Below are 22,523 nucleotides of genomic sequence, written 5' to 3' on the forward strand. Positions count from 1 at the left end.
AAAATTTAAAACCTTTTTGGAGTGGTAACCTATAATCAGTGTTCCTGCATGTAAAATAAAACCACAAAACTGTAAACACACAGTACAAACGTAAATACACAATCATTTTCAACTGCTTTTAAAATTCGTTTATAACCAAACAGAAAAAAACTAACTAAAAGTTTGGAAAAAATTATCTAAGTAATATGTAAGTTTCTAAAATTTAAACATTCTAATTGTCTAATAACAATTATTGTTAAACACTTGTACTGTCATCATCTCAACTTTCTGCAATTTTCTCTCTCTCCTTGTTTGTGTATACAGGGGTATCGCCCTTATCCATATCCACAGCCATATCCACAACCACCATACCAACCACCATACCAACCACCATACCAACCACAACCAAACCCATACCCACCATATCCCTTTTAATATCGTCAGTAACTGCAGGACCTGATTATTGAGGTAAGATGGGTTTAGTGACATTTTTGACCTTCTGTAAGTATCAGTGCTGACAGTTAAAAGAAGAAAAACAAAAACAAGCCATTAAGACAACAGCAGTTCCAGTATAAGAAAGCAGCCTGCTGTAGCTCTTTGAAGTGTATTAATTTATCTAAATCCTTCTGAGATAAAGTCTCTTTCCTGCTATGGTTACAAGGCTGGGTTATAGGGTGGAGAACCCTGGGGTTTCTGTCTTGGCCCTGACAACTACTAGTTTCATGACCTTGAGCTACCCCTAATGCTCCCAAACATCAGTTTTCTCATCAACAAATTGTGTATTATGTTAACATTTAAATACGCTTTATAGAATGGTGACAATTTTGAAAGACATACCACATAAAATCTCTTGATCAGAACCATCATTCTCAGCAAACTGACACAAGAGCAGAAAATCAAACACCGTATATTCTCGCTCATAGGCGGGTGTTGAACAATGAGAACACATGGACACAGGGAGGGGAGCACTACACACTGGGGTCCGTTGGGGGGAAATGGGGGAGGGGCGGGGGGGTGGGGAGGTGGGAAGAGATAGCATGGGGAGAAATGACAGAGACAGGTGAGGGGACGGAAGGCAGCAAAGCACACTGCCATGTGTGTACCTATGCAACAATCTTGCATGTTCATCACATGTACCCCAAAACCTAAAATGCAATAAAAAAAAAAAAAAGGTGTATAGTTATAACTGCAGGGCTTCCCTGCCATTACAGTACCTAGGTGTTGTGTGAAGTTTTCACTTGCACAATACAATCTTTGAAGAAGTTACATAAGCACCATCTGGGAACTTGTGAGAAATTTGCATTTTACACCCTAAGTAACTCTACTGAGCAATTACTATGGAAATTATTAACCTAATGCTTGTTAATATAAAACAAATATTATCAATTTTTTTTAGAAGGTCAGTTTTACCTATCTCTACACAACATTAAATGTTCTAAATTCTATGAAAGTCTAAATATTTTACTACAAAATAGAGCAAACTGTTGTAGATAAGAGGATTGTTCTACAATTCAAAGTTAAAATAGTCCAAAGTATTTCAATTATTTTTCAGTGCATTTGGGAGGTTATATTCCAATCCAATTCTCTATTGCCATTAATGATATGGGGAAGAGCCTGAACTTGATCCCCTAGGCATTAGGTAATAGCTGATGATATTTAATCAAGGAAAGATGTATTGAAATATTATTTAGGGGAAATATATATTAATGAAATGTGTGGGCTATATTTAAGTAGAAGAATAAAATTGTATAATGATAGAAAAAATCATTTAAATTAAAATTTATAGATGCTGAATGATAATTTTCATTCATTCAGATACCAATTTAATGAGTATTGAATTGTCTACTCTGTGTCAAATATGATCTTGGGCCGTGCATTTTATAAACTAACATTGTATATAAATATCCACTCTGTCCCAAGCCATAACAAATATATTTGGAGGGGTAAGAATTTTACACATAATCTTTTCTTTTTCTGTGCAGGTGTGACTGGCAAATACAACTTCTACATGCATATTCTCATCCTTCATACTATACCACACTATCACCACTTTTTGAAAAATTATCAAAGAGCAATGCAAATGAAAAGAAAGACTATAATTTACTGTATACTCTTTGTTTCAGGATACTTGCCTTTTAAGTTATCATTTGATGATATAATTGAAATTTAAACTGTTAAGCTATTTTCAGTTTTGTTTCTGAGTAATAGAAATCACTTCTCAAAAAGCAATAAATTTCAAGCACATTCTTATGCGTGTGCTCCTTATTTCTCTTTTTTCTATTAATAGGTATGATGATATCTTTCATCATCTTCTTTCCCAGTTTGACTAGCGCAGACTGAAGCACACAACGTCAGAGGCCTTTATTTATCATTCAGTCTGTTGTGTTTCATATCTTACAAATATATGGTCCTCAAACTCACCTAGATTATTGGAGCTATTTATGCCAAGATTTGATTTGCCTATGATTTCCTTTGAGACCGCACAGTTGCTAAGCCTCCAAAATGCTCACATTTTTTATCTCAGTTCCTTTGGATCGGAAGATAACCACCAAGCCACTCTACAGCAATCTGTAGGCACTCTGCACATAAGCCATCTAACACTCTCTATTAGTTTGTCAGAAATGACTTTTAGTCAAGAAATATTCATTGAATGAAGCCAGCTGTCAGGTCCCTTTCTAGATGTTGCAGACAAAGAGAGACAAAAGTCCTGCCTTTAGAGAGTTTACATTGTAGTTGGGAGACGCAGGTAAAAAGTAAATAAATAGCACATATCTTAGGCAATGATGACTGTCCTAAGGAAGTATAAGCAGGTCCAGGGCATAGAAACAATTTTAAATAGGATAGTCAACAAGAGACTCTCTAATACAGTGACATTTTATGAAAGATATTAACTAAGTATGAGAGTGATAATGGAGAAATAAAGTTTGCAGCTGAAGAAATAGCAAAGGCAAATCCATTGTGATAAAAACATGTTAGCTTCGTTAGGGACAACTTCATGGAGACCAGTGTGGACAGAGAAGGCAAATAGATCAGAATAAATTATGTCACAGTGTAAGGGATGCACAGGTAATTAAAGCTCTGTAACTCAAGTTAAGTCTCTGATTTGACATGAATGACATTGGAGAAAGATATAATCTTAAATATATTTTGGAATGGAATCAAGGGTTGAATCATAGATATCCATACTTTGGCCTTACAGAAACCTGTGGGCCTTTCCTATTTTTATGTCCTTTTATTCTATGTGTTCCATTTAAAATTTATTTCATTTTCCTCTAACCCAGGACTTCAAAGTTTTCATTCACTATATATTTGCAATAACTCAAACAACTCCAGTGAGCTTCTGGGATTGAGTAACCCTATTTGTTAATATCTCAATCCTCTAAATTCTTAAATTTTATATCATGTTTCTCTAAAAAAAAACTGAGATATATAGAAAAAAATGTGATTTTTGTGTTTTCTACATGTAGAATACAACATTGCTTACCAAATATTTTCCATGTATTTGATCCTATACCTCTCTCATTATCCTACAATAAATTGCCCAGATATGTTTTCTGAAATATTCAACTCATCTCATTCAGTATTCAATTTCAAATAACAATAACACCAAAAATCTATGTATTTGAGGGGAAAAATAAATTCATTATGCATAAGTGTTTTAAACTTCTTACTCTCACTTTTAATAAATTAATCTATATCTAATCAGATTTCTAATTCTCGAAGTCTTAAAGGTGAAGATCACCCTCATGTTTTCCAATTTTTTTTATTATTCTTTGCCTTGCATTTTCTCCTTTATTATTAGAGAAATTTTTGAAACTAAGATGTTCTTTCAAATGAATATTATGATGATAAAAATAATAAAACTACCTAATGTCTACCATTAAATAATTTATATTTTTGGTTTCATATATAAATAGAAAATAGTACATGAAATATATATTTCATATAATATATAAATTATGTTTTACATAATATATATTAATATATGAAACATATATATATATATTTCCATTTAATATACTTCCAACTATTATTATAACACACTCTGGGTAACAAAATTGTAGTTTAAAGAAATTACACAATCCCCTATTTCACTATAGCTTTCTTTCATTGTGATGAACATTTTCCCCTTGAACTTTCATCCCTTTCACTTCCTTTATGTATGTATCTATCTTGAAAATACTATCCAAGTATCTGCTGCCTTCGAGAGACTAACCTAACAAATTAAGGACTCTCAAAATTTTAAGATAAATGGGGGGGGAAGACATTCCATGCAAATGGACATGAAAAGTGAGTAGGGACAAAACAAACTTTAAAGCAACAGCAGTTAAAAAAAAGGAGGGTAAATTTTATAATGATAAAAGGTGTTGTCAAAAGAAAGTATTACAATTCTAAATATATATGCACCTAATACTAGAGCTCCCAAATTTAGAAAACCATTGCTATTAAACCTAAGAAATGACATCGAGAGCAATGCAATAGTAGTGGAGGACTGCAGTACTCCACAGACAACACTACTCAGGTTGTCATTGAGACAGAAAGTCAACAAAAAAATAGTGGATTTAACCTATACTCTAGAATAAGTGGACTTACCAGATAGAGAACATTTTTACCTAACAACTGCAGAATATACATTCTATTCATCAGTGCATGAAATATTTTCCAAGATAGACCATATGATCAGCCACAAAACAAGTCTCAATAAATTTAAGAAAATTGAAATTATATCAAGTACTCTCTCCGATCAAAGCAAAATAAATTTGAAAATTAACTCCAAAAGGGACCTCCAAAACCATGTAAACACATTGAAACTAAATAACCTGTTCCTGAATTATCATTGAGTAAACAACGAAATCAAGAAGAAATTTTAAAATGTTTTGAACTGAATGATAGTAGTGACACAACCAATCAAAATCCCTGGGATACAGCAAATGTAATGCTAAGAGGAAAGCCCTAAATGCCTACATTAAAAAATGTGCAAGAGCACAAAGAGACAATCTAAGGTCATACGTCAAGGAACTAGAGAATAAAAAAATGTAATCCAAGCCCAGCCGAAGAAAAGAAATAACCAAGATGAGAGAAGAACTAAGTGAAACTGAGACAAGAAAAAAAGAAGATAAATGAAACCCAAATTTAGTTATTTGAAAAGATAAATAAAATTGATAGACCATTAGTAAGATTAACCTAGAAAAGAGAAAATCCAAATAAGTTTAATTGGAAATTAAATGGGGGACATTACAGCTGACATCATGGAAATACAAAAGAGCATTCAAAACTACTCTGAACACCTTCATGCACATAAACTAGAAAACCTGGAGGAGATGGATAAATTCCTGGAAATATACAACACTACTAGCTTAAATCAGGAAGAATGAGAAACCCTTAACAGACCAATAACAAGCATCAAGATGGCTATTAAAAATTCCAACAAAAAAAAGTCCAGGACATGATGGATTTACAGCAGAATATATTAGATATTCAAAGAGTGAGTACCAATTCTATTGACACTATTGCATCAGACAAAAAAGAGGGACTCCTCCCTAAATCATTCTAGGAAGCCAGTATCATCCTAATACAAAACCAGGTAATGATATAACAACAACAAGAAAAACAAACAAACAAGAAAAAAAAAAAAGATCAATATCCCTGAAGGACATAGATGCAAAGATTCTTAACAAAGTACTGGCTAACTGAATCCAACATCATATCAGAAAGATAAATGTAATCCATCAGATAAAAAGAACCAAAGATACAAAGAAGTCCTTTGACAAAATTCAACAGCCCTTAATGGTAAAAATTTTCAAAAAACTAGGTATTGATGGAATGTATCTCAAAACAATAAGAGTTATTTATGACAAACCCACAGCCAATATCATACTGAATGGGCAAAAACTGGAAGCATTCCCTTTGAAAACAGGCACAAGAGAAAGATGCCCTCTCTCACCACTCCTATACAACATACTATTGGAAGTTCTGGCCAAGGCAATCAGGCAGGAAAAAGAAATAAAAGGTGTTCAGTTAGGAAAGGAGGAAGTCAACTTTCTATTTGCAGATGACATGATTGTATATTTATAAGACCCTGTAGTCTCCGCCCCAAATCTCCTGAAACTGATAAGCAACTTCAGCAAAGTCTCAGGATACAAAATCAATGTGCAGAAATCACAAGCATTCCTATACACCAATAACAGACTTAAAGAGAGCCAAATCAAACCACTGCTCCAGGAAATAAGAGAGGATGCAAACAGATGAAAACACATCCCATGCTCATGGTTAGCAAGAATCAATATTGTGAAAATCGCCATAATGCCCAAAGTAATTTATAGATTCAATGTAATCCCCATACATCTACCATTTACTTTCTTCACAGAATTGGAAAAAAAAAAAAAAAAAAAAAAAAAAAAAAAAAAAAAAAAAAAACAAAGAAAACACCTTAAACTTCATATGGAACCAAAAAAAGAGCCTACATAGCCAAGACATTCCTAAGGAAAAAAAAAAAGCTGAAGGCCTCATGCTACCTGACTTCAAACTATACTACAAGACTACAGTGATCAAAATATTATGATACTAGTGTCAAAACAGAGATATAGACCAATGGAACAGAACAGAGGTCTTGCAAGTAACGCCACACATCTACAACGATCTGATCTTTGACAAACCTGACAAAAATGAGCAATGGGGAAAGGATTTCCTCTTTAATAAATGGTGTTGGGAAAACTGAATAGCCATGTGCAGAAAGCTGAAACTGGAACCATTCCTTACACCCTCACACCTTACACAAAAATTAACTCCAATGGATTAAGATTTAAACATAAGATCTCGCACCCTAAAAACCCTAGAAAGAAACCTAGGCAATACCATTTAGGGCATAGGTACAGGCAAGGACTTCATGACTAAAACACTAAAACCAATGCCAACAAAAGCCAAAAAGCAAAAATAGACAAATGGTATCTAACTAAACTAAATAGCCTTTGCACAGCAAAAAAAAACTATCATTAGAGTGAACCTGGAACCAACAGAATGGGAAAAAAATTTTACAAGCTACTCATCTGACAACAGGTTAATATCCAGAATCTACAAAGATCTTAAACAAATTTACAAGGAAAAAACAAATAACCCCACCAAAAGTGGGTGAAGATTATAAACAGACATTGTCAAAAGAAGATGTTTATGCAGCCAAAACACATGAAAAAATCTCATCATCACTGGTCATTAAAGAACTGCAAATCAAAACCACATTGAGATACCAACTCACACCAGTTTGAATGATGATCATTAAAAAGTCAGGAGACAACAGATGCTGGAGAGGATGTGGAGAAATATAAACAGTTTTACACTCTTGGTGGGAGTGTAAATTAGTTCAATCATTGTGGAAGACAGTGTGGCGATTCCTCAAGGATCTAGAAATAAAAATACCATTTGACCCAGCAATTTCATTACTAAGTATATACCCAAAGGATTATAAATCAATCTATTATAAAGACACATACTCACGAATGTTTATTGCCACACTACTCACAAGAGAAAAGACTTAGAACCAACCCAAATGTCCATCAATGATAGACTGAATAAAGAAAATATGATACATAAACACCATGGAATACTATGCAGCCAAAAAAAATGAGTTCAAGTCATTTTCAGGGACATGGATAAAGCTGGGGACCATCATTGTCAGCAAACTGTTACAAGAACAGAAAACCAAACACTGCATTTTCTCACTTATAAGTGAGTGCTGAAAATGAGAGCTCATGGACACAGGGAGGGGAATATCACACACCGGGGCCTGTCAGGGGGTAAGGGGTTATAGGAGGGATAGCATGGGGTGGGAGATAGAGAAGGGATAGCATTACGAGAAATACCTAACGTAGATGATGGGGTGCCACAATGGCACATGTATACCTATGTAACAAAGCTGCATGTTCTGCACATGTACCCCAGAACTTAAAGTATAATTTACAAAAAAAAGAAAAGAAAACTTCAAATTGCAGATGCTGGATGATAATTTTATTTATTCTGATACCCATTTAATGAGTATTTAATTGTCTATTCTGTGTCAAATATTATTTTGAGCCCAGCATTGTATTAACTTTGATGATCTATAAATCGCTATTCTGCACCAGAAAGAATAGGAATGTTTTTACATGCATTGGTTGAACTATCAAAAGACACAACAGAATAAAGAATATGACTTAATGTATTTTCTCTGTTTCAAGATCCCTGACTTTCTAATGGATGTCTGATTGGATAGTTGCAATTTCAAACCATTAAGCTGTTGGCAGTGCTGTTTCTCAGTAATGGAAGTTCATTCTTTTTATAAATACAGTATGTTTTAAACATATTCTTACGTGAAAGTCCTTTATTTCTATTTTCCATATTACAGATATAGCTATTCCTTTCATCACTTATTTTACCCAATTCGAGTAGCACTCACTGAACGACTTTATGTCAGAGGTCCTTTAAAATCAGTTATTCCTAATTTGGTCTGTAGTATTTGATGGTTTATAAGCATATAATCCTTAAGCTCAGTTAGATTATTGAGCCTATTTATTCTAACATTAGATTGGCTCCTCACATTTCTTATCTCAATTTCTACAAGAGAGTAAGTAACCTCCATGTCACTGCACAGTGGTGGAAACTCAGAACACAAACCACCTAATGGCCTCCATCACTTTGTCAGCAATGACTTTTATTCGACAGACACTTATTGAGTGACACTAGCTGTCAGGCCCTGTTCTAGATGCTGGAGACACAGCAAAGTATAAAACAGACGACTATGAGGTGCCAATCCCCATCCAAATACAGATGATTCCTGTGGGACTTCTGGGAAGAGACATTCTGGCCAGTGCAGATGCTGGCTCAGGAAAAACAGCAGTTTTTCTTCTTTCTGTTATCATGTGAGCTTTATTTGAGAGCAAAACTCCATTTGCACTCATTCTTACAGCAACCAGAGAGTTAGCCATTCAGTTAGTTAGACAAACTAAAGAATTGATGAGTGGCCTGCCACACATGAAAACTGTGCTTCTTGTAGGGGACTTACCCTTACCCCCACAGCTTTATCATCTGCAAGGACATGTTAAGGTTACCACAGCAACCCCTGAGCGACTTCTGGATATAATAAAGCAGAGCTCTGTAGAACTCTATGGTACAAAGATTGGTAGTAGATGAAGCTGATACCATGTTAGAGATGGGCTTTCAACAAGTGCTTGACATTTTGGAAAATGTTCCTAACGATCGTCAGACCATTTTGGTTTCAGCCACAATTCCAACTAGCATAGAACAACTAGCAAGCCAGCATATGCATAATCCTGTGAGAATTATCACTGGAGAAAATAATCTACCTTGTGTCAATGTGCATAAGATTATTTTGTGAGTAGAAGACCCAGCCAAAAAGAAAAAATTATTTGAAATTTTAAATGATAAGAAATTCTTTAAGCTTCCAGTGTTAGTATTTGTGGAAAGCAAAGCAGATCTGTTGAGTGAAGCTATTCAGAAAATCACAGGGCTGAAAAGCATGTCTATACATTCGGAGAAATCACAAATAGAAAGGAAAAATACATTGAAGGAACTGATTGAAGGAGACTGTGAAGGTGCAGTGAGCACAGGAGTCTTGGGACGAGGCTTAGACTTGATCAGTGTCCGACTGGTTGTCAATTTTAATATGCCTTCAGGCATGCATGAGTATGTCCATCAGGTTGGAAGAGCAGGCAGATTAGGTCAAAATGAAACAGCAATTGCTTTCATCAGTAATAATTCAAAAAGACTCTTCCGGGATATTGCAAAAAGAATAAATCCCACAGGATCCATTCTTCCCCCACAGTTATTAAATTCCCCATACCTTCATTACTAGAAGAAAAAGGAATAATAGATAAACAGACACAGAATAATGTGGATACGGGAGATAATCTTATGGATATTATCATAAAACATGAGAAAAATAATTCTCAAAAATGATTTTCTCTGCCACTTGAATAATTTTTTATTGTAGATAACAAAATATCTGTAAATTAGTACTCCATGGTTTGTGTAAATGTAAATGTACACGAATTTAAAAATATTTGAAATTTTTTAAATTTAGCAAAAGGTATATAACTACGCTGTAAAAAAAAATAAAATAAAATAAAAAATAACAGGTGAAAGCCTGCCTATGGGGAATGTACACTGTTGTTTGGAAATAAAAACAAGTAAAAAATTAATAGGTAATATCTCAGGTGATAAGTGTACTGAAGAAGTGTTAGGTAGGGCTAGGGCATAGATGACATTTTAAATGGAATGGCCAAGAAAAGCCTCTTTTGTACAGTGACATTTTAGAAGAGATATGAACTAATTTGGGGAATGAATAGAGGAAAGGAATTTTCCAGCAGAAGAAATAGCAAATGCCAATCTCTTGTGGAAGAAACATGTTTGTTGTATTTGGGAAAACTTCAAGGAGATTAATATGGACAGAGAAGGCAAGAAGTAGATCAAAATGAGTTAGGTCACAGAAAAAGGGCATGCAGATGATTAAAGCTCTGTGGGTCAAGCATAGCCTTTGAATTAGGATGGATGTCTGTGAATGAATACATGATCTGATTGATAGTTTGGAAGTGAAACAAAGATTGAAGCCAAGATACCTGTAATCTGACCTTACAAAAACCTGTAGAGACTTAATACTCTTATGTTTACTTTTTCTGTCTGTTCATTCTTTATTTCATTTTCTTCCAACCCAGGACTTCATCATTCAATACATATTGTAATAACTGAGACAACTCCAGTGAACTCTGAGTTTTAGAATCTCTATTCAGTAAAATCTTAATCCTAGTAATTGATGAAATTTTCTACACTGCAGCTCTACCAAGAAAACTAATCTAAAAGAAAAGCATGTCTTTTTCATGTTTTCTAAATGTGGAGCACAACATTGCTTAACAACAATTTTTCTTTTATGTAGTTTTATAGTCTCATTTTTTCTTTCCAATAAAATGTCCAAAGATATTATTAGTTTTCTAAAGCATCGAATTCATCTGATCCACTAGTAAATCCCAGAAGAAAAAACTCTACATATTTTGAAAAAGAAAAATTAAGCCCATTTTGCATAGCCTCTTTAAACTTGCCACTCTCAGTCTCCTGTAAGTTACTATACATGTAATTAAATTTCTAACTTTCTCCATCTCAAATCCTTGAGGTGATTCTCAGGTTTTTTAAAAATATTTTCTTACTGTTATCTATTTTACATTTCCTCCTCTATTCTTAAAGAATTATAAAATTAATATACTCTTTCCAATGAAGATTTTTGTGTTTAAAAGGATAATAAAATCATGTTTGCGTTTGGGGCATTTTTATTTACAATGTATTTTTATATATTCTCATTTAGCTGAATTTTAACTATTATTATAATACCTTAAATATAAGAAAATTTAATTAGAGAGATTCAGCAACTGCCAAGTTCACAGCCACATTTGTTTATGGAAATGAATATTTCCTTTGTAATATTTCAACCTCTTGGCTTCCGCAATGTACAAACTGCTTAGAAATACATCTCTTCTCTGCTCATCTTCACTACCACAAATATTTTCATGAATTTTCTATTTTCATCCCCATATTACATCAGCACTAACCAGGACATCGCTCCTCAGCTTATTTTCTTCTGATTCTATGCATCCCTCCTGTATGATCTATTCTAATTTCATAGTCTTGGTTATAATTAATAGGCTTATAAGTCCCCAATCTGCAGCTCCAGTATGGGTCTTCATCTCCCAATCTTAGTCTCATGTAATTAGTCCTATCCTGAATTTCTCTATCTCTTTGAGCCTTTAATCTTGTTTGACTCTCAAATTATATGAAAAACTCCTTAAGCGTAGGAGTAAAGCTAGACACATGACATCTCCAGAATAAAGGGGATTCTGTCTTAGTAGACTGTCTACTAAATAACATGCAGTACATGTTATCCCATATAGCTCAATAGGAGTATTTTTCATTTTAGTAATTCAAATAGGAATACAACATAAATTTTATTAAATGAATAAACACCATATATTTTGGTAACAAACTGTCCCATGCTTTCTTCAAGGGAGATTTGGAAAAAAAGGAGGAGAAGGAGGAGGAGAAGCAGAAAATGGTGGAAGAGGAGCACAGAGAAGAAGACGAGAAGGAGGAGGAGGGGGAGAAGCAGAAGAAGGAGAAGAAAAAGGATAAAAGCCCAGCATAAATATCACTGTAAATGCCCATTCATGGGTTGCATCCATAAGCAACCAATGTATTGCCACAACTATGATAAAACAGTAACTCTTTGTTGATGTTTCCCTTGTCACTGAAAGGCATGGCCTTTTCAAAGAACCTGATATTTGCTTATAGAGGACCTTATATCTGTTTTATTTAATTATAAAACATGAAGTCACGTTCTGGCCCATCAGTCTTCTGAAATGGCCTGCCGTTCCAGGAAGGTAAGACTATAACTGGCAGGAGAAGGTCACTCCTGTGTTTCTAGTCCACCATGCTCATTCCACCTGTCATACATAATCCCCACGCTTCCTAAGTCGGAGAAGCAGAAAATCATAGGCGAAATAATGCCTACTTTTGGGTATTCCAACATAAAATGTATATCACTTAGATTGGATTGTAGTTTTTAAATGAGTATATTTACACCTATCACAATTTCTTAATTGTAGTTTGCTGTTTGGTAGTGCTTTTGGACTATTTGCTTTTTGCTTACTAGAACATGAATATCTTAGATCCACCAGAACTGGGCCTAATATTGTTAGGTCAACAAACAAGTGAAGTAAACCATAGGGAAAAGATGATAGGAGAATGAAAGGAAAAGAAGAAAGGAAGGAAACCATTTGACATTTTGCAATTAATTAAAGCAGGGTATATTTTTTCAAACCAGACATAGTTCAGTAGTTACTGAACCATGAGATGGTACAGGGGCTCATGCTTGTAATCCCAGCACTTTGAAAGGCCTCGGCACCAGGATTACTTGAGTTCAAAAGTTCAAAAACAGTGTTGGCAAAATGGTGAGACCCCCATATCTATAAAAAATAAAAAATTAAGCAGGTGCAGTGGTGCATACCGGTAGCTCTACCTACTGAGAGGAGGTTCGCTTGAGCCCTGCAGTTCCAGACTGCAATTAGCTCTGATTGCACCGCTGCACTCCAGCCTGGGTAATGAATGCAGTACATGGATCTATTTAAAAAAAAAAAAAGTCACTGAATTCTATGTAACTCTTTTCCATTAAGTATATAAAGGGAATAGGTTTGTTTTATGCCTAGAAGGGAACTTGTATCTATGATGCTTAGAAATTCCATGCCAAAAGAACAAGATTAATTTAAATCTGATTTTCTTTAATAATATATTTGCCTAAATAAATAATTTATGTTCTTGTGTATCACCTAGAGAATACCATAATTTCCAATAGTACTGTTGAAATTAGCACAGATGATTTATCTAATAAATATTTCCTTTAAAAATCACACACAAATTTATTTTATTGTATTTTCTTATTTTACTTTAAGTTCTGGAATACTTGTGCAAAACATGCAGATTTGTTGCACAGGTAAACATATGCAATGATGGTTCGCTGCACCTATCAACCCATAATCTACATTCTAAACCCCACGTGCATTAGCTATTTGCCCTGATGTTCTCCCTCCCTCCTGCCCTCAACCACAGGCCATGATGGATGTTGTTCCCTTCCCTGAATCATGCACAAATTAAAAACATCATTTCAATTAGTGTGATCAATCGAAAGATAATGCATTTACAACTCTGTTACGTAGCCTTTCAATCCTTAAAGTACACAAACCATCTCCTGAGATCTTCTTAAAATTCATTTTCCAGATGTACACCACAAGATTCTAACTCAGTAAGTTTGGAAAAGTAGACTAATAATCTAGATTTCAACAGGCACCAGCTGATGCTGATTGCGATGGTCGTATGTGACACAATCTGAGGAACAACGGACTGGCCTGTATAACTTATCTGAACTTTGGAAATGAGTTTTTAATACTTACCTCTTAACGCATCGAATTATTCAACCAGTAGCAAGTAGGTGAATTTTTATACATGTTTGCCTATGAATTAAATTAGAAATCTGTTTTTCTCTTTCTGTGTAATTCAGTTATTTCCACAAATGGCCTCCATAAAGACATATCAGCCCCTGAAAACTCCAGGGAAGCAACCTCAAATTTCTAAATGTGATAAATCAGTTTTATGTGAGAGATATATGGCCAAGCACCTAGAATCTTTTGAAATTAAATATGAGAATCCTTTTATCACATGGTATCCAAAAAGTAACTGAGTTTTGGCAAATGTTTTTTTTTTCACTTTATTACTTAAAATATTTTAAGTCAATTAAGAAGTTAAAAATACAAGATAAATAATGATTTGTAGTAAAACTTTTGAAGTATAGAATGACTCCAATTTTATTATGCTAATTATCACTATTTACTAGAAAATGTATAAAATTTTGATAACATGGTTAGTATTATTTTTGACATAGCGCTGTTCCACCTGGAACATATATTTGTTGTATATAGTAGTTGATGATATTCTACCAAAATACCTTTATCACTGTATTCATTTCTGTGCCTGGTTTCCTCCACCATGCTTTTCTGTTGTCTGACTCACTGATGCCTGGACTAACATCACATGCCTGGATTAACATGTGATGGGTCCATTTGCTTTCTGTTTCCTTTCTCTTCACAATCATCTATTGTAAAATCACCTGGTTAAGTTTATTTTTAGAATTTGCAGAGACAGATTTTGGGCATTACGTTCCATTTCCATCATACGATCTGCTAAGTGATGTTATTTGGAAAAACAAAAGGGAGATTCCAGTGTGTTTAAATACCTCAGCCTTCTAAGAAAGGACATCTCTTGAGGCTTCACCTCAGCTTCACTGACTTCTTGACTCTCCTCTTGAGGAAAAGGTAATATGTTCAAGTACAATCTAATATAATGTCTTAGCATAGCTTTTGTTTACTAAAATCAATTGTAACCCACTTATGAAAATGTATATTATCTATTGATAACTTCTTATAAAGAAATAATGATCTTTTACTGGAATCTGAAGATGAGTTCCAGATATCAATTCCTATGAATTAACACCAGCAATCAACATGCAAAATAAATAATGTGGAATATGGTAATGTACTACATCCTCTCTGATGGTGGGGCCTCAATGAACTCTTTTTATTTCCTTGCCTAGATACCTACTTTCTTAATTATTACTTTTACATTTAACTTAAAGTAGAAGTTCAAATTTTACAAGAAGATACGGATACATTCTCTCTTTGCAAATGTATTATTATAAAAGTTTATTTTTTTAATTTACTTTCTTCTTAATAGTAAACTATTTGATTACTTTTTTCACTGACCTTTCCATCATTTAATACAGTTCTGTTATAATGCAAAACATATGCTGTATAACAATTAGTCTCTTCAATCATACTAATTTATTTAACTCATTTATTTTACTCATTCATATGTGTTATGGCAGAAAAGAGTTTACTGTTCCAAATTTTTATTATTGTGTTACTTGGTAAAATATGTTTTTCAAAATCATTAATTATGTATGGATTACCTATATTTATTTATCTATCAGTGTATATGTTAGTAAAAGAAGACCACTTTCTTACAACAACACAAAAATTTTCGTGCCTTTTGTATCATAAAGAGTTTTAGTAGGATTTACCTATTAGATAATAGAAAAACTTCAAGATATACATAATTTTTATAGTTAGTTCTACAGTAGAAGTTTTCATTGAAATGAGTGAAGCAAAATGAATGAATGAATAAATAATAAAATGAATGCCAAAAAATATGAATTCTGCTGTCTATGATAGAGATGTAGGGCTGTTCAAGAGCAGGACATTTTTTTATAATTAGACAAAAAATGTTACTGTAATGTTCTATCACAAGTGACAGGTAAGAGAGATTAAAAAAAAATTTTACTTACCTATTGATGAATTATTTCACAGCTGCAATTAACAAGTAAAACTATATGTAACTGTAAGTCTTGTGGTAATTGTATTTTCCAATGGAAATGCTTTTATTTACATGTTTGTAATTTAAAAATAAGTAATCTGCTTTACTTTTTTGTATCAGCAAAGGAACTGGATTCACTTGCATATGCATAATTACAAAAATATGGCAGAGTCCCAGATGAGGGTTTGTTGAATAATATTACTTGAAATATTAAATAATCTTCACCAATTCAACTTCTCAAAGTAGCTACAAACATTTTCCCTTTCCAAACATGTTCATTTTGTTTTTCTGTAACCAATATCATTCATGTTCTAATCTCAGGGTTAAACCAGCTATTCTCCAATAGAAACCTGGCTCACATTTGCTGACCTTATTATAAAGCAAGTCTTCATTGCTTGTCATTCTGTCTTCTAAATATCCACTTATAAACCTTAATTAGCATTCTTAATGTCAACATCTAAGTCCCCTGCAATGTCACAACACCCTAAGTGGTCATGTTTTCTCCAGTTTTGTCCTCCCTACATGCTGAACTGTCTGCACTTTCAACATGCTTTCTGCACTGTTTTATTTCTTTGCAATCTCACAACACTTCCATTTTCTCATTCCGTATAACCCAACTCAAGCTTGCTTTTCTTCATTAACCACTTATTCCCATTCTCCTGGTCTATTTAAGATGGCCAATTGTGTGTTTCTTTAGCATATTAATATTTCCAAATCCGAGCACGCACCTTTACTTATCAATTCATGAGGCCCTGTCCAGGGCTCACACCTGTAATTTGAACATTTTGAAAAGCCAAGGCAGGAAGATTGCTAGAGCCCAGGAGTTTGAGAAAAGCCTGGGCAGTATAGTGAGACTAAAAACATTTCCTACTAAAAGAAAAAAAAAAGAAAATATCTGGGCATGGTGCCACATATTTTCAGATCTAGCTATAAGTGGGACTAGGGAGGCTAAGGTGTGAGGATGGCTTGAGCCCAGGTGATCCAGGCTGCAATGACCTATGCTCAGGCCACTGCACTCTGGCCTGGAAAGCAGAGCATGTCTTCCAGTGCTTTGAAACATAGTGTGACCAATAGAAGTTTGTTGAATGAATGCAAGAAAGAATGTGATTACTGATTTTTCATGTATGATTTTATAGGACTCAGCCAACTATGAAGTTTCTTGTCTTTGCTTTCATCTTGGCTCTCATAGTCGCCATGGCTGTAAGTATATCTGGAAATTTTAAAGAATACATTCTTGGTACTTATCCCAAGGGTCTGCCTTATTCCTTTTGTTCTGGCATACACTCATGTTGACTTCAGTACAGCTTTATAAGCTTAAATATTTCCATATAAAAAATTCTTTGAATTAATCTATGTAAGTTCTTTAAGGACTTATAAAAGATATCTATCACAGACATATAAACACTCAAGTACAATTACTTTAATGTAAAAGTAAAAGAAAATTAAGTGAGCTTCATAAATATTTGGGACTGAGAACTGTGAAAATGTCTTTATAGAAAGCTCTAGACCATCGGAAGTTAGAAATCTGAGAAAAGAATAAGGTGCACAAAGTGGAACCCAAGTATTAGAGGGTGTCAGAATAGGAATTTTCAATTCATTTCTTGCACAACGTAACTGTTAAAGTTAGCATACAGTTATTTAATTCTTTCCAAAATAGACCTGCCTATATTATACCATAAAACAGATCTCTGTATGTATTAAGTGTCATGAGTTCCCAGCTTATGTTGTCATTTACTATTGTATATTACTAGGTAAAGCACTTGATCTCTCTGGAGTTCTTTCTAATTCACTACTTCCACCTCCTCTTCCTCTTTCTATGAAGTTAATAGAGAATTGGTCACAAAAGAATAATAATACTTCATCTTATTCACTAAATTATAAAGAATGTTTTAAAAACCAAATTGGTTATGAGATCACAATTTATCACATTATTTTAGTATAAAAAGATAGAAGTAGAAAACATAAACATATAAGAAGAACATAGAAAAATATAATGCCTGCCTCTATTAGCAAATAAAATATTTGTATGTTAGTAGCTTTTGAGCTAAATAGAACATATTCATGTAAAAAACAAACCAGTGTTTCATTTTACAGTTTCCACTCTCTTATTTGCCAGTTATAGACATTTCCTGCATTTCATAAAATGATGTATAAATCAAAATTAATTGATATTTGAATATAGCACATTAGTTATAGAGAAGTTTATCCTTCACTCATCTTAAAGGTGTCATAAAGCTAAAATAACTAACTTAGTGTGTCATCAACCCAAGAATGCCTCCATTCTGTTCAATCACAATTGTGGCTAGGTCAATATTTATACTTACTCTTGAATTATAAAATTAAAATATTAATTATTTTCTAATTTTCTTTTTTTCCAAGGGAGCTGATTCACACGAAAAGGTAAGACATTTCTATTTACTGGAAAACTTAATAATCAAACTTATATTGAATTTTTAATCTTTTCTTTTCATTTCACAGAAACATCATGGGCATAGAAGAAAATTCCATGTAAGTGTTCTTCTGATAATTTGCACTCTGAATAAGTTTTCTTCTCTGATTATTTATTCTCCTAGAAGAATTGACAGTTGTCCCTCAAAAATATGATATCATTAATTGCTAAAGTGTACATTGACTTCATTTATTTATGATGCAAAGGCAAAAAGTCAAAAATATCTTGTGTCCCAACAGCATTACAGCAGAAAGTTCCACCCTGAATAAGTCAATTGTTACTTATTCTCTGAGAACTTAAATATCTTTGTCCTGTAAATAATTACATTTACCTAAAGAATAGTTGAAATCCTAATTATATGAAGTATTACATATGCCTAGTGAAGCATATAAGCAACTCATTTAATATGGTCTGTTACTACCTTCTGAATGTTTGAAGATGATAAACCCATTAAATTAAACTGACTATGCTAAATTAGAAAGAAAATTTTATTTATTTAATATTTTTCTAAATGTTTGTATATAAAATCTCATATTATTTTGACCTGTAATATCAACATGAATAGGGGATCAAAAATTCTCCTTAATAGTATAGAAGTACATATGTTAAAAAAGCACCAAGTAAAAATATACATAAAAATGGATGAGGACTATTTTTCATAACAGTAGTGGGTGTGAAAGAATGTAGTAATTGTAAAGGAAGGTAAGCTCACTAAAAGAAGGAGATGAAGAAGCACCACCTAAGTTGGAAACAGTAACTTACTTTCCATAATACTCAATAGTGAGCAAAATAGTAGCTTGGAGGAAATATATTAAAGAAGATTTAAACCATTTATAAAGAGATTACCTATAATCAGTGTTTCTACATGTGATGTTGTCACAAAAATGTCAACACAGTAAATACTTTACCATTTCACCTGCTTTTAAATGTTTTTCTGACAAAAAAAGAAAAATCTAACTAAAAGTTTGAAAACCTTTATGTAGATAATATACAGGGTCCTAACAACTTTAACATCTAAGCTTTTAATGATACTTTTTGTGAAACACTTGCACTGTCGTTGTGTTTATTCTCTGCAATTTGCTCTCTACTTTTTTGTGTATGCAGGAAAAACATCATTCATTTCGAGAATATCCATCATATGGATACTCTGGATCAAATTTTCGGTTTGACGATTGATATCCTCAGTAACCATGGGGCATGATTATAGAGGTAAGCTGACTCTAGTTACTTTTCTTTCTAGGACTATCAAGCTCAACAGTTAAAACAAGAAAAAACAAACAAACAAAAATATGCCTTAAAGCCAACCACCATTCCTGTTTAGGAAATGTAGTATGGGTTACCCCTTGAAGTGTATTTATTTATATAAATGCTTCTGAGGCTGTAGCTGTCTGGCATTATTTCTTAGGTCTCCATTCTATTCCATTGGTCTGTTGGTCTGTTTGGGTGCCAGTACCATGCTTTTGTGGTAACTGCAGCCTTGTAGTATAGTTTGAAGTCAGGTAGCCTGATGCCTCCAGCTTTGTACCTTTTGCTTAGGATTACATTGGCTACATGGGCGCATCTTCGGATCCATGTAAATTTTAAGCAGTTTTTCTATTTTGATGAATATTGTCAATGGTAGTTTGATGGGCATAGCATTGAATTCATAAATTATTTGGGGCAATATGGCTGTTTTCATGATATTGATTCTTCTTATCCATGTGAATGAAATGTTTTTCCATTTGTTTGTATTCTCTCTTATTTTCTTGAGCAGAAGTTTGTAGTTCTCCTTGAAGAGGTCCTTTGTTAGCTGTATTCCTAGGTATCTTATTCTTCTTGTAGCAATTGTTAATTGGGAGTCACTTCATGATTTGGCTCTCTGCTTGCCATCTGATACTCAACAATCCTGACAAAAACAAGTAATGGGGAAAGAATCTTCAATTCAATAAATAATGCTGAGAAAACTGTCTAGCCATGTGCAGAAAACTGAAACTGGACCCCTTCCATACCCCACATACAAAAATTAACTCAAGATGGCTTAAAAACATAAATGTGAAACCCCAAACCATAAAACCTGAGAAAACTTAGTTGACACCATTCAGAACATAGGCATGGGCAAAAACTTCTTGAAGAAAATGCCCAAAGCAATGGTAAACAAAAGCTGAAATTGACAACTGGCATCTAGTTAAACTAAAGAATGGTTATACACCCAAAGGAATATAAATCATTCTACTGTAAAGACATATGCACACATATGTTTATTGCAGTATCATTTACAATAGCAAAGGCTTGGAACCAACCCAAATACCCACGAATGACGTAAGGGATAAAGAAAATGTGGTGCATATACACAATGGAATAGTATGCAGCTATAAAAAGAAATGAGATCCTGTCATTTGCAGAGACGTGGATGAAGCTGGAAGCCATCATTCTCAGCAAACTACAGGAACAGAAAACCAAACAGCATATTGTCTCACTCACAACTGGGAGTTAAACAGTGAGAACACATGGACACAGGGAGGGAAACAACACACACCAGAGAGAGGGAGTAGGGGCTGAGAGAAGTAACTCAGAGGACTGGTCAATAGGTGCGGCAAACCACCATGGTGCACGTATACCTATGTAACAAACCTGCACTTTCTGCACATGTATCCCAGAACTTAAAGTAAAATAAAAAAACAAAATAAAATAACCTCTGAGGGAAAGCTTCTGTTCACTACTGTTAAGAGACTGAGTTCTGGGTGAAAGAAACTCTTACGTTTGTATCCTTGACCCTGACAACCAAGTTTCATGACCTTGAACGATTTCTAATCTACTCCAAACCTCAGTTTTCTAGTAGACAAATAGTTATAATCATACTTAAGCTCTTTACAGTATTGGTAAGAATATTGAGCAATATTATTTAGAAACCCTTGATCAGGAAGGTATATGATTGTGGCCACAGGCTTCTCTGCCACTGGAAGTTATTTGAAGTTTTCTGTCCTAAAATATAATCTTTGCAGAAGTTGCACAGCCACCATCTGGGAACTCATGAGAAATTTACACTTTATGCCTAAGTAACTTTAATGAGCAATTGCTATAGGAATTACTAATATAATATCAACAAGGAGATGGGAATTTTCAAGGAAATAGGAAATGGGAAATGGTAACAATTTCCTTTTTAGAAAGTCGGTTTTATTTATCTATATTCACAGCATATAATGCTACAAAATCTATGAGATATTAAATATTACACTACAAAATAAAGCAATATTTTTGAAATTAAAGAGTGTGTTGACAATTCAAAGTTGAAATAATTCATAAGATTTCAAATATTTTTAAATGTATAGGGGCATTTTATTCCTATTGAATTTCTGCTCTTTGTGATATGGGGAAAAAGCCTGAAGTTGATGAGATATTTGCTGATGACATTTAAGGAAAGATATATTTAAAATATTATTTGGTGAAAAGAGATGAAATGTATAGGCTATATTTAAGTGACAGAATAAAATAAGATGATGATGGAAAACCTTAAAAATTTTAAATTTAAATTGCAGATGCTGAATGATAATTCTTACTTATTCTGATAGTCACTTAATGAGTATTTAATTGTCTACTCTGTCTCAAATATTATTTTGGTCCCTGGATTATAATAAATTAAACTGTCTATAAATAGATAATACTAGGAAGAGTATAAATTTATTCACAACAGTATCGATTTTGGAGATAAAGTATTATTTTCTTTTTCTTCACAGGTTTGACTGGCAAATTCACTTTTCACACCTGTGTTCTCACCTGTCTTGAAGAATTATCAGAAGGCAATGCAGAATAAAAGAATGACCATGATTTAGTGCATTCTGTGTTTCATGATACTTACCTTCCAAATTATCATTTGATTAGATACTTGAAATTTAAACTGTTAATCTTTTTTCATTGCTGTTTCTGAGTAAATTAAATTCATTCTTCTCTAAAACAATAAATTTCAAGCACACTATTATGTGTATGCTATGTCTCTTTTTTGTATTTACATACATAAAGCTTTCTTTCTTTACTTCACTTTCCCAGTTTGAGTAGCAATTATGAATTCAGCATGTTATATTTATTCATTTTATCTTACAAACACATGGTCCTCCATCACATCTAGATTACTAGACCTATTGATGACAACATTTGATTTGTCTCC

General features: G+C 33.5%; 1 long non-coding RNA gene and 1 pseudogene across 1 annotated transcript; both read left to right on the forward strand.

Annotated features, from left to right (window-relative positions):
* Nucleotides 1-5,428: 5,428 nt before the first annotated feature.
* Nucleotides 5,429-9,927, forward strand: LOC101045066 (putative ATP-dependent RNA helicase DDX59 pseudogene; annotated as a pseudogene).
* A 4,768-nt stretch (nucleotides 9,928-14,695) lies between these two features.
* LOC104652015 (uncharacterized) lies at nucleotides 14,696-22,319 on the forward strand. Its single transcript, XR_745374.2, has 6 exons — nucleotides 14,696-14,876; nucleotides 17,070-17,133; nucleotides 18,313-18,333; nucleotides 18,412-18,441; nucleotides 19,487-19,591; nucleotides 22,096-22,319. It is a non-coding gene; the product is annotated as an uncharacterized LOC104652015 (long non-coding RNA).
* Nucleotides 22,320-22,523: the final 204 nt, after the last annotated feature.

Source organism: Saimiri boliviensis, chromosome 3, assembly GCF_048565385.1.
Source record: "Saimiri boliviensis isolate mSaiBol1 chromosome 3, mSaiBol1.pri, whole genome shotgun sequence".
Taxonomy (NCBI): Eukaryota; Metazoa; Chordata; class Mammalia; order Primates; family Cebidae; genus Saimiri; species Saimiri boliviensis.